Source organism: Ambystoma mexicanum, chromosome 6q (assembly GCF_040938575.1).
Source record: "Ambystoma mexicanum isolate Mex_15411 chromosome 6q, UKY_AmexF1_1, whole genome shotgun sequence".
NCBI lineage: Eukaryota > Metazoa > Chordata > Amphibia > Caudata > Ambystomatidae > Ambystoma > Ambystoma mexicanum.
The window spans coordinates 1,043,592,676-1,043,601,852 of record NC_090937.1 but is presented as its reverse complement, the minus strand read 5'-3'; positions in this window follow the sequence as shown (position 1 = coordinate 1,043,601,852).

Below are 9,177 nucleotides of genomic sequence, written 5' to 3'. Positions count from 1 at the left end.
CAAGTCAGTAGCAATGAGACCAATGAACATAGCACTGTTGTGTACTCTACTCGCAAATAGATAGAAATTTAAAAATCTGAGAAATATGACTAGGATACATGGCCTTACCTTGACCAACAAACAGTTGGATTCAGCAAGCAGAGCAGTATGTTGCAGGAGAATAGGTGGGTAGCCACAGGTAGCACACTGATGGGTTTGCTCTAAGCGGTCACAGAAGTTCACTGATAGCACGACAAGCAGATTAGCGTAGATCTCAGTGGTTGCCAGGTAGCACGTTCAGGAGTTGACTTGCAAAGCACAAAGATGTTCTCATGAGACATATCAAGTGGTTTATAAAGTATTAGAAACAGGGGTGTGTTTGTGAATGAATGACGCATGTATGTCGTGGTCTTAGGGGGGGGCGGCCTGCTTGAAGGGGAGGCCTGGCTGGAGACACGGGGTCTGAGGAGGCCATGTGAGCGATGGCCCCTGGGCGTGGGATACCTTTTGAAGTGTACATGCCGTTTGGCACCTTGACCGTTTGCACCCGTCACAGCCCCCCATGCCAGCGCTCATCCCCGGGTGCGAACCGCCTTTGATAGAGGGGGGTGGGATGGATGGGCCTGGGGCGTGCAGATAAGGCACAGGAAGACTGCTCAATGGAGACACACTTATTTGGATTGCAGGGGGGTGGCCTGCTTCAAGGGGAGGCCTGGCTGGAGACACAGGGTCTGAGGAGGCCATGTGAGCAATGGCCCCTTGGCATGGGATACCTTTTTAAGTGTATATGCAGTTTGGCACCTTGGCCTTTCGCGCCCCCCATGCCAGCGCTCATCCCCGGGTGCGAACCGCCTTTGATAGAGGGGGGTGGGATGGATGGGCCTGGGGCGTGCAGATAAGGCACAGGAAGACTGCTGAATGGAGACACACTTATGTGGACTGCAGGGGGGGGGGCAGCCTGCTTCAAGGGGAAGCCTGGCTGGAGACACGGGATCTGAGGAGGCCATGTGAGCAATGGCCCCTTGGCATGGGATACCTTTTGAAGTGTACATGCAGTTTGGCACCTTGGCCTTTCGCGCCCCTGACAACACCCCATGCCAGCCCTCATCCACTGGCACGAACCGCCTTTGATAGTATATCGCTGCTTATCAATAACAAATGCCACATACCGGAGATTCTTGTGAGCACAGACCCACACTTCAACCGGTGTATTATAGTGGTCAAGACCCTAAGGACTGTATAATCCAATGGTAATTGTTAGTATAGATATATGTGTGACTTTTATAGAGACATAACCTACTGAAAGACTTTGAACAAGTGTTATTTAGTGCATGCATTATCGAGAATATGTTATGTTAGCTTAGATAGATAGTGACCACCCTGCTTCACAGCGACCAGACCGTCACCCATTCGGAGCACAGATGTCTGACATCCATTCTTGAATGGAGACACACTTGATTCATTTAAAAAATCGAAACAACCTTTGTTAACATATATGTGGTGTTTTATTTTGTATCTTATTTTCATGACACAAAAATACAAGACTTTAAAGATTATACAGGTCAGGTTGCAGCACAGCGAGAGGAAATCCCCTGTCCTGACCGCTGTCATTCGGGAACGTTTCTCTAATGGCACGAATGGCACAGGCGGGTATCACTTCGAACGCGGTGTCCAAGCCTCCCATGGAGCCACCATGGTAAAGGAACGATAGGCCACCAGCCTGTACCACCTGTGAAAAGGAATGAAACAAACTGTTTTTAAATGACCAAGATAAGTTTAATAAACGTTTGTTGTCAATGACAATTCTTATAACGAATGGCATTCTGCACGGACAAATGCTATCTAGACAATGCACACTATTGAACGACTTACATACGTTACAATGATATGTAGATGTAATTTTGGATATAGTTGAAGAACATGAAATAGGAGGGGCATGACAAGCAGAGTGTACTTACTCGTTACTCGGATTACGAGGACGAACAGTTGCGAAGTTTGTGCATAAGCACCATCATTATTCTCAACACGGCCCGTGTGAGGCAGGCTGCCCTGAAGTCTGGCAGCTCGGTGATGCATTGTGGTCGTGGCTCGCCTTCCGAAATGTAGGCCAGGAATCCCGAGTTTTCTCGGCAGCAGCAGTTCTCCTCGGTTGGCATTAGCTTGCACCGATTGCATGTGCACCAGGTGGAGAGGCCGTCCATGCGACTAGGCCCAGGCTCTTCATCTGTTGATTCGTCCTGCCAACTGCCATCCGAATCCCCATCGTTTACGCGTGGTTCCCTTTCCAGTAGTTACTCCTCGGTATACTCTGGCTCGTACATGTAGGGCAATATTGTAGCCATTGTGTGGTAAACAAAGTAAAATAATTTACCGAGATGGTACAGGTGTTCACACGGGCTACAAGCGGCGAAGGGAGCTGACCAGAGCACAGAAACGAGTCATAAAATACTCAGACGAATGGAATCGAAAATCTGCTGCTGTGTGTTGTGAAACGGTCTGTTTATACTTATTGAGGAAAGAGGCGTCCTGCCATTTCCATGGCAACACGTCATTAGCTGAAGCGCAGCGAATGTTGACACAAGACGTGCTTTGGCGTTGGGAAATGGGCGGTACGAGTCTGCTGATGACAGGCTCAGGGGTGGGGGATATGGTTTAGTGCCGCAAAAGCAGGTCAGCCAGGGCGATGGGGCAAGTGATAGGATTATCACAAAATGGCAGCTCCCGGGTGCCTGTTTTCGCGTGCGTTTAATGGACGAAAACTCGGGTAAGGTCCATAGGAAAGTTTTCTAAAATCGAGCCACTTAGGCTTAAAAAAACATGGCCGACCCGTAGGGACAATAACATTTTTTACTAGACCATGCCTTTAAGTGGAGAAGCACCAAAATGCAGTGCAGCTGGTCGTTTTCCACATTTACTTAAATCTAACATTGCCTTTAGCATTGGGGCATGCATAGAGGCGACTTTCTACATCTCATGGTAAATATCAACGTATTCTTTAATAGAGTTGGGAGACTACTGCCTTTAAAAAAAAATGTTTTTAAAAAACACGGTTTTTCCATAAGCATCAACTCGAAATACAAGATGTACCCTTTTTCTTGCAAGCTGTGACCCACATGTCTTTTCTACGTGCACACACAAATACACTGAGCAAAAACCAACAGCATTAGCTTTATTTTCCCCATTCTGATTGACAGCCTAAAATGACTAGCATGCAAAATAATACTAACTGAAATAAATCTAAACAGTGAGACGGAAATCATCACGGCCCCAGCGTTGCTTCACATGGCATGCAGATTTATGCACCCCTTCTCTTTCTAATCAGTCATCATGTGGACCTCTTGGTGACAATGGCCACAAGAACACATTTACTTTTGTTATTGATAGTTAATAGCTTGTTGGGCCACTGGTCCGAGCACTTCAAGCCCAGATGAAGCCTCTCCTCCAACTGTGGACACAGCTTTTCACTATTTGCTTTGCAGGAGAGGGAGGGGGAAGAGGCCAAGGGATTTAATAAACCTACAGAGTGCTCATTTTGGTATCTCATGCAAAGAGCTATTGGGAAGCCTCAGGCGAGCTACCTGTGGCCCGCGTTCTACTGGAAACCACGGCCTTAGAGCAACTGCACCACTAAGTGCCCAGGAGGGCACTGCCTTTGTTGGTTTGGGGTTGTGTCCCTCCTCAAGATGCTCATACTTAACAAAATGATAGATCTTTCAAAATATCACAATATACCCAGAGAAGCAGCTTTTTTGACCAACTACAATCACTTCTAGTCCACCCGATATGGCGCCCCAAAAAAGCCCAAATACGTTGGAATGTATCAACTAGATCATTCGAGCAGGGAGACATGTCTGCTTTTGATATGGAGCTCTACTACTTGACTGCTCATGCCCACTTTGCATAATACTGGATGCCCAATAATCTTCCGTACTGAGTCAAACGCATAACAGCACATACCCTCAAGTTACCGTCTCTACCCATTTATTTGGACAGGCATGACGACAGTAAGTTAAACCGTTTTAGTTACACCTTAGACTACAAAAAAAGAGTACTGGCATGACAGTGGCATATGCGCCCAAAGTGGAATTATGTGGGGACAGTTCCCTGTGACAAGTGGATCACGGACTCTTGGACGAAACTGGGCATCATATCTAGTAAACATTTACTGGGTAGGCTCATTTGTTACGAGAGCCCAGTTTATAAAGGTAGGTGGGTGGAAGGCTTGGTCCTATTTTTCAATAGAGGGAAGCTTTCCGAACCAGGGAGCCCAGTTTTCCCTCCAAACACCCACAGTCCACTCACCTGAAATTCAAAGTGGACTCATGGGTGTGCAAACAGGTGTTCTCCACTCTAAACAAACACACCTCCTCCCCAGTTCAACACAACCACCTACAATGGCAACAAGACTTTCAGAAGGCCATTGATGAAGCCTTGAAAAAACAATGCACTGCAGGGTCACCCTAAATACATGCTTATACAATTTAAGGTCATACATTGTGCACACCTCTCCTGAGCACATCAGGCAAAATTTGACCCAACACAAGACGAAACCTGTAAGAAACGTAGTAGTGAAGGGGCATGGTTATACCAACTGATAGGGCCCTGTACACACATACAGATTTATTGGCAGGAGGTTCTTCCCTTAATTGACAAGATATTAGGTAGAGTGGTTTCCCCAAGGCCCCAAGACTGATTGTTGGGAAGAGCGTGCTATTTTTGTGCCTGCTCCTAGCAAAACACAGGATCCTACTTACATGGTGGCATCGAGTCCCTCCAACTACAAAAGAATGTATAAGGGACTTGATCTGGAGTGCCGATATAGATTACTGGAACTTGAGGACCCCCCCCCCCACTGTCGCAGAGGTCTGCCACCTGATAAGAACTCAAGACTATCTGAAGGCTCTCATTGTGAGAAAGGGGTTGGAAACATCCCGGCGGAAGGATCATGAGAAGTGACCTTCCCCTAAGGAGGTGGGGCAAGAGTGTTCTTTAGAATATTTATAGCATGTGAACATACTGCATACAAGGTCCCTCATGTGGAAGATTATTATAGCAATGTATACAAATTTGAATTTTAAAGGCGTTTTGTGATTAAGTGTAGCCAGATTAATTGTATTGTGTACTAGGTATACAAAACAGGGGCGGGGGGTCCTGGGAAACTCTCTACCAGCACGAACACAGCCCATTGACTTGTTCTTGGGTGGATGGCCCCTGGGAAGAGTCTCAACCAAGTCTTTAGCTCACTGTTCTTTTCACAGAGAAGACATTTCCACACATATCAGTCTTTGTCCTTCCCAGGGGCGGACCAGCACTGAAATGCCAGGCAATTCTCCTCTGAACAAGAGTACCACAGCAACCCCATACACGTGTTTCAGCCTAGTTGGGCATCATCAGTGAGATGAAGCTGTCTCTCTAAGAGCAAAGAGCAAGGGGGGCACGTCTGAGTCCCCTGGTAACTTATGGTGAGACCCAAAGTTACTTGGTATGCAAAACAGGGGGGTCTAGGAAACGACCAGCACGAACACAGCCCATTGACTTGTTCTTGGGTAGATAGCCCCTGGGAGAGTCTCAACCAAGTCTTTAGCTCACTCTCACTTTTCACAGAGAAGAAATGTCCGCACATATCAGTCTTTGTCCTGCCCAGGGCCAGGCAATTCTCCTCTGAACAAGAGTACCACAGCAACCCCATACACATGTTTCAGCCTAGTTGGGCATCATCAGTGAGGGGGTTGCTGTTGGTACTCCCTGAATTCTGGATATGCGGGTCAAATACACTTTTTGGGCGCATTTCCAGTGAGTCTTCATTGGTCACCTTAGGTTCCATATCAGACCGAGTCAAAAAATAGCTTTAGCCTTACTTTTCTCAATCTGTGTAGGCAGATTTTTCTCCTGAGAGAGAGAGGTGTTGCAAGTAGGAACAAGGGAAAGCCCCTTATTAAGTATGTTTAATTGTTCGTTTGCTTGAGATGTTGACTACCAGATTATTAGTCCTTACTTATTTTTCTTTTTTGTGGGCTGTTTCCTTGCCTCTCCTTGTTTTTCTCTTAAACCTAAAAACACACAACTGGCAGTTCTTCTCAGTCGCCCTATCCGGTGGGGATGTCGGATCTCTCGAAGGAACCGTTTCCTCAGGTTGATTGCGTTCTCTTGATTTTTGGGGAGCTGATTTTTGTATTGGTTCACCAATACTGCTATCGCTACTATTGCCAGAGTTTGAAGAGTCTGTATTTTGTGGTCTATTGCGATTAAAGATTCTTTGGCGATAACATTCCTGCCAGTTGTAAACTGTCGTTTAAATAGTCAAAAGTATCTCTTAACACATTTATGTTCCGATTTGAAAGTCTACAGGTGCTAGAACACCCGGCATGGTCTTCATATATCCTCACGTGGAAAAGATTCATAGATGACATATTTGGTATTTGGTGCGGTACAAGGGATGACCTACAATCACTCTTTGAATATATTAACCTATTATTACACCCAAGAATTAAATTCACAATATAGATCGGCAAACCTTCATTACATTTTCTGGATGTGAGCTTGTTGATTACTGAGGGAAATATCACTACATCAGTATACCATAAACCAACAGATGCAAACAGCCCACTTCATTTCTCAAGCTTTCACCCAAGGGCAATGCTCCAAAGCCTGCCGTACAGCCAGATTTTGCGGCTGAAAAGGATTACCTCTAACCCAGAAGAACTTGACAAAGAATGTACCGCACTAATTGACAAATTCCATGACAGAGGATACCCCTCTAACATTCTAGTAGAGGCTAAAAATAGAGCCGTGACTGTAACATGAACTGACCTTCTAAAAACAAAAACACAAGTGAAGGAAACACCCCTTCTCTTCATATCGAAATTTGAGACAAAGCTTTAAAATTTTCAAGAGTATTAAAAAAAACACTGGAACATCTTGCATAATGACTCCACTCTCCTAAGGCTATTCCCTACAGCACCAATGATGTGTTTCAAAAGGGGAAAGAACATCAGAGATAAATTGGTAAAGGCTGGAAGGATACCCAAAGACAAACAACAATTCCTAACAACTAGAAAACTTGGAACTTTCCCTTGCTTGGGATGTACACATTGTAATAATGTTATCAAAAGAAATACAGTAACTCAACCAAATACTGGTAAACAAATTAAATTGAGAGACTACTCGACTTGCTTATCAGCTGGAGTAATCTACATGATCAAATGCCCTTGTGGGAAAGTCTATGTTGGACAGACAAAAAGAACTGTGAAACTCAGATTGTTACAGCGTATATTGGATTTATGCTCACTCAATCAATACTCACCAGTGGCCAGACACTTTAAACATTCTGTTGCACAATTGAAATTTCAGATCCTAGAGGTTTTGAAGCGCCCCCCTAGAGGCGCTGATTATCAATCACTGTTACAAAGGGAATCATATTGGATTGACTTGATGCACTTGATCCATCCACAAGGTCTGAATGAAGACCTCACTAAATTGCATTTTATGAGGATGTATAATGAGAGCTCTTGTAAGACAGCATTTTGCGGTTTCCTTTTTATGTAAATACTCAAATGCTTTGTTTATGACTATGTTGAATATATTAGTGATAGAAGTAATTTTGGGCTTTCTTATGTCTAGATATTAGATGAGACAAACACCCCCATTTTAAAAAAATCTATGCTATCGATATCTGCGCAGAAATGTACATGAATGGTATAATGTTGAAAATCCTTGAATATGTAAAATGTGTGCAACAGCTGTGGTCCACTTGATCCTATGTAAGATACTCTGAATATTGCACTGCATGCATACAAAAAGGTTAAAATCGCAAGCTCGAACATATGTGATCTATTCTGAATTTTATCTAAAGATGCGAGTATGCTTTAACATCTGTAGGCGGGAATGACCATCTATGAGGCAAACACGAGCTATTGGAATATTCAATGTTGGCCTGTAGTCCTTTCTCCTTCTAATACTATTTATTGGTAATAGTTTATCTTTTTTCGTCTACCTTTGTAGACTTTGCCTTTATTCCATCCACCTTCTAATACACTGAGATGCAGAACCTTTTGGCACTTTTCCGTCATTTCATTACGGGACTTTATTGTCGTATAATTCATTGTAATGGCATTGGTCCATGTCAACATCATTTAAATTTCTTATTTTCTCTTCATAATGGATTGTCATCTCCATGGTGAAGGATTACAGTAACCCGTATTTTTTCACATTTCCCCTTAGACACGCACTTAGAATGACAATAACTGTGGAGGCTTTGGTACCACTAGCAAACCAGTCCTCTCTCTATATCTATTACCTTAGTAGTACGACGTCTTACCATTTGTAGAGTCTGCTCTCTATATCTAATAACTGTGGCTCTTAAAACCCTGAGCAATATGGCACGAGGCATTTCCGTGACTATGGACTCAGACGCCAGCTTTAGCTTTCTGCTATTCATATCGCGTTCGACTCGAACAAGGTATGTGTTGAGGCTGACTTATGCTAGACAATTAGGGACTCCCTACAAAGTGTTATCTCGACGCACATCCGGCGCTTTTTCACTATAGAATCGGACGGATTGTAGGGTGTACAAACTCTAGATAAGTGCTTCTGAAAATCTGAAGATGATAGAGAACTCGGCAAATATTACACAAGACTGATTTTTACAGAAGGTATGCATTTTTTGTCTATCTCTGAGATGAATCGTGTAGTTGTACGCTCTATACAAAAAAAATGTAATCTATAAATTCCCTCTGTTTACTACTTCTTGTAGCTCAGCTGAGCACACAGACTGGGACCTAAGGAACAACGCACGTTGTAATAAATGCGTACATTTTGTAACGCTATTCCAGAACAATATACATCGAGATATGATAAACACTATTCTGCAGGGTATGTCACTTTACATTAATTGCGTACTGGAGAGAGAAGCTCACCTCAGATCTTTTGCATTAAAGCATTTGGTGTACTTCACCCATGACTGAAATGTAGATAATCTTATCTACATGCCTACATTTTTCTAGGCAGGCATTTTCTCTGCGCCATGTGAACTCTTTATAACTGAACAGCACGACGAATGCTACTGCTGCTGATCCCGGCTCCTTCACGTTCCTTTTTGGATCCTTACTCTTATTACCTCATAGTAGGTATGTTGCCACCATTTTACTCCTCATCTCTCTTCTTGACCAGTCAGGAATATTTAAATTAGTTCATCCTCTC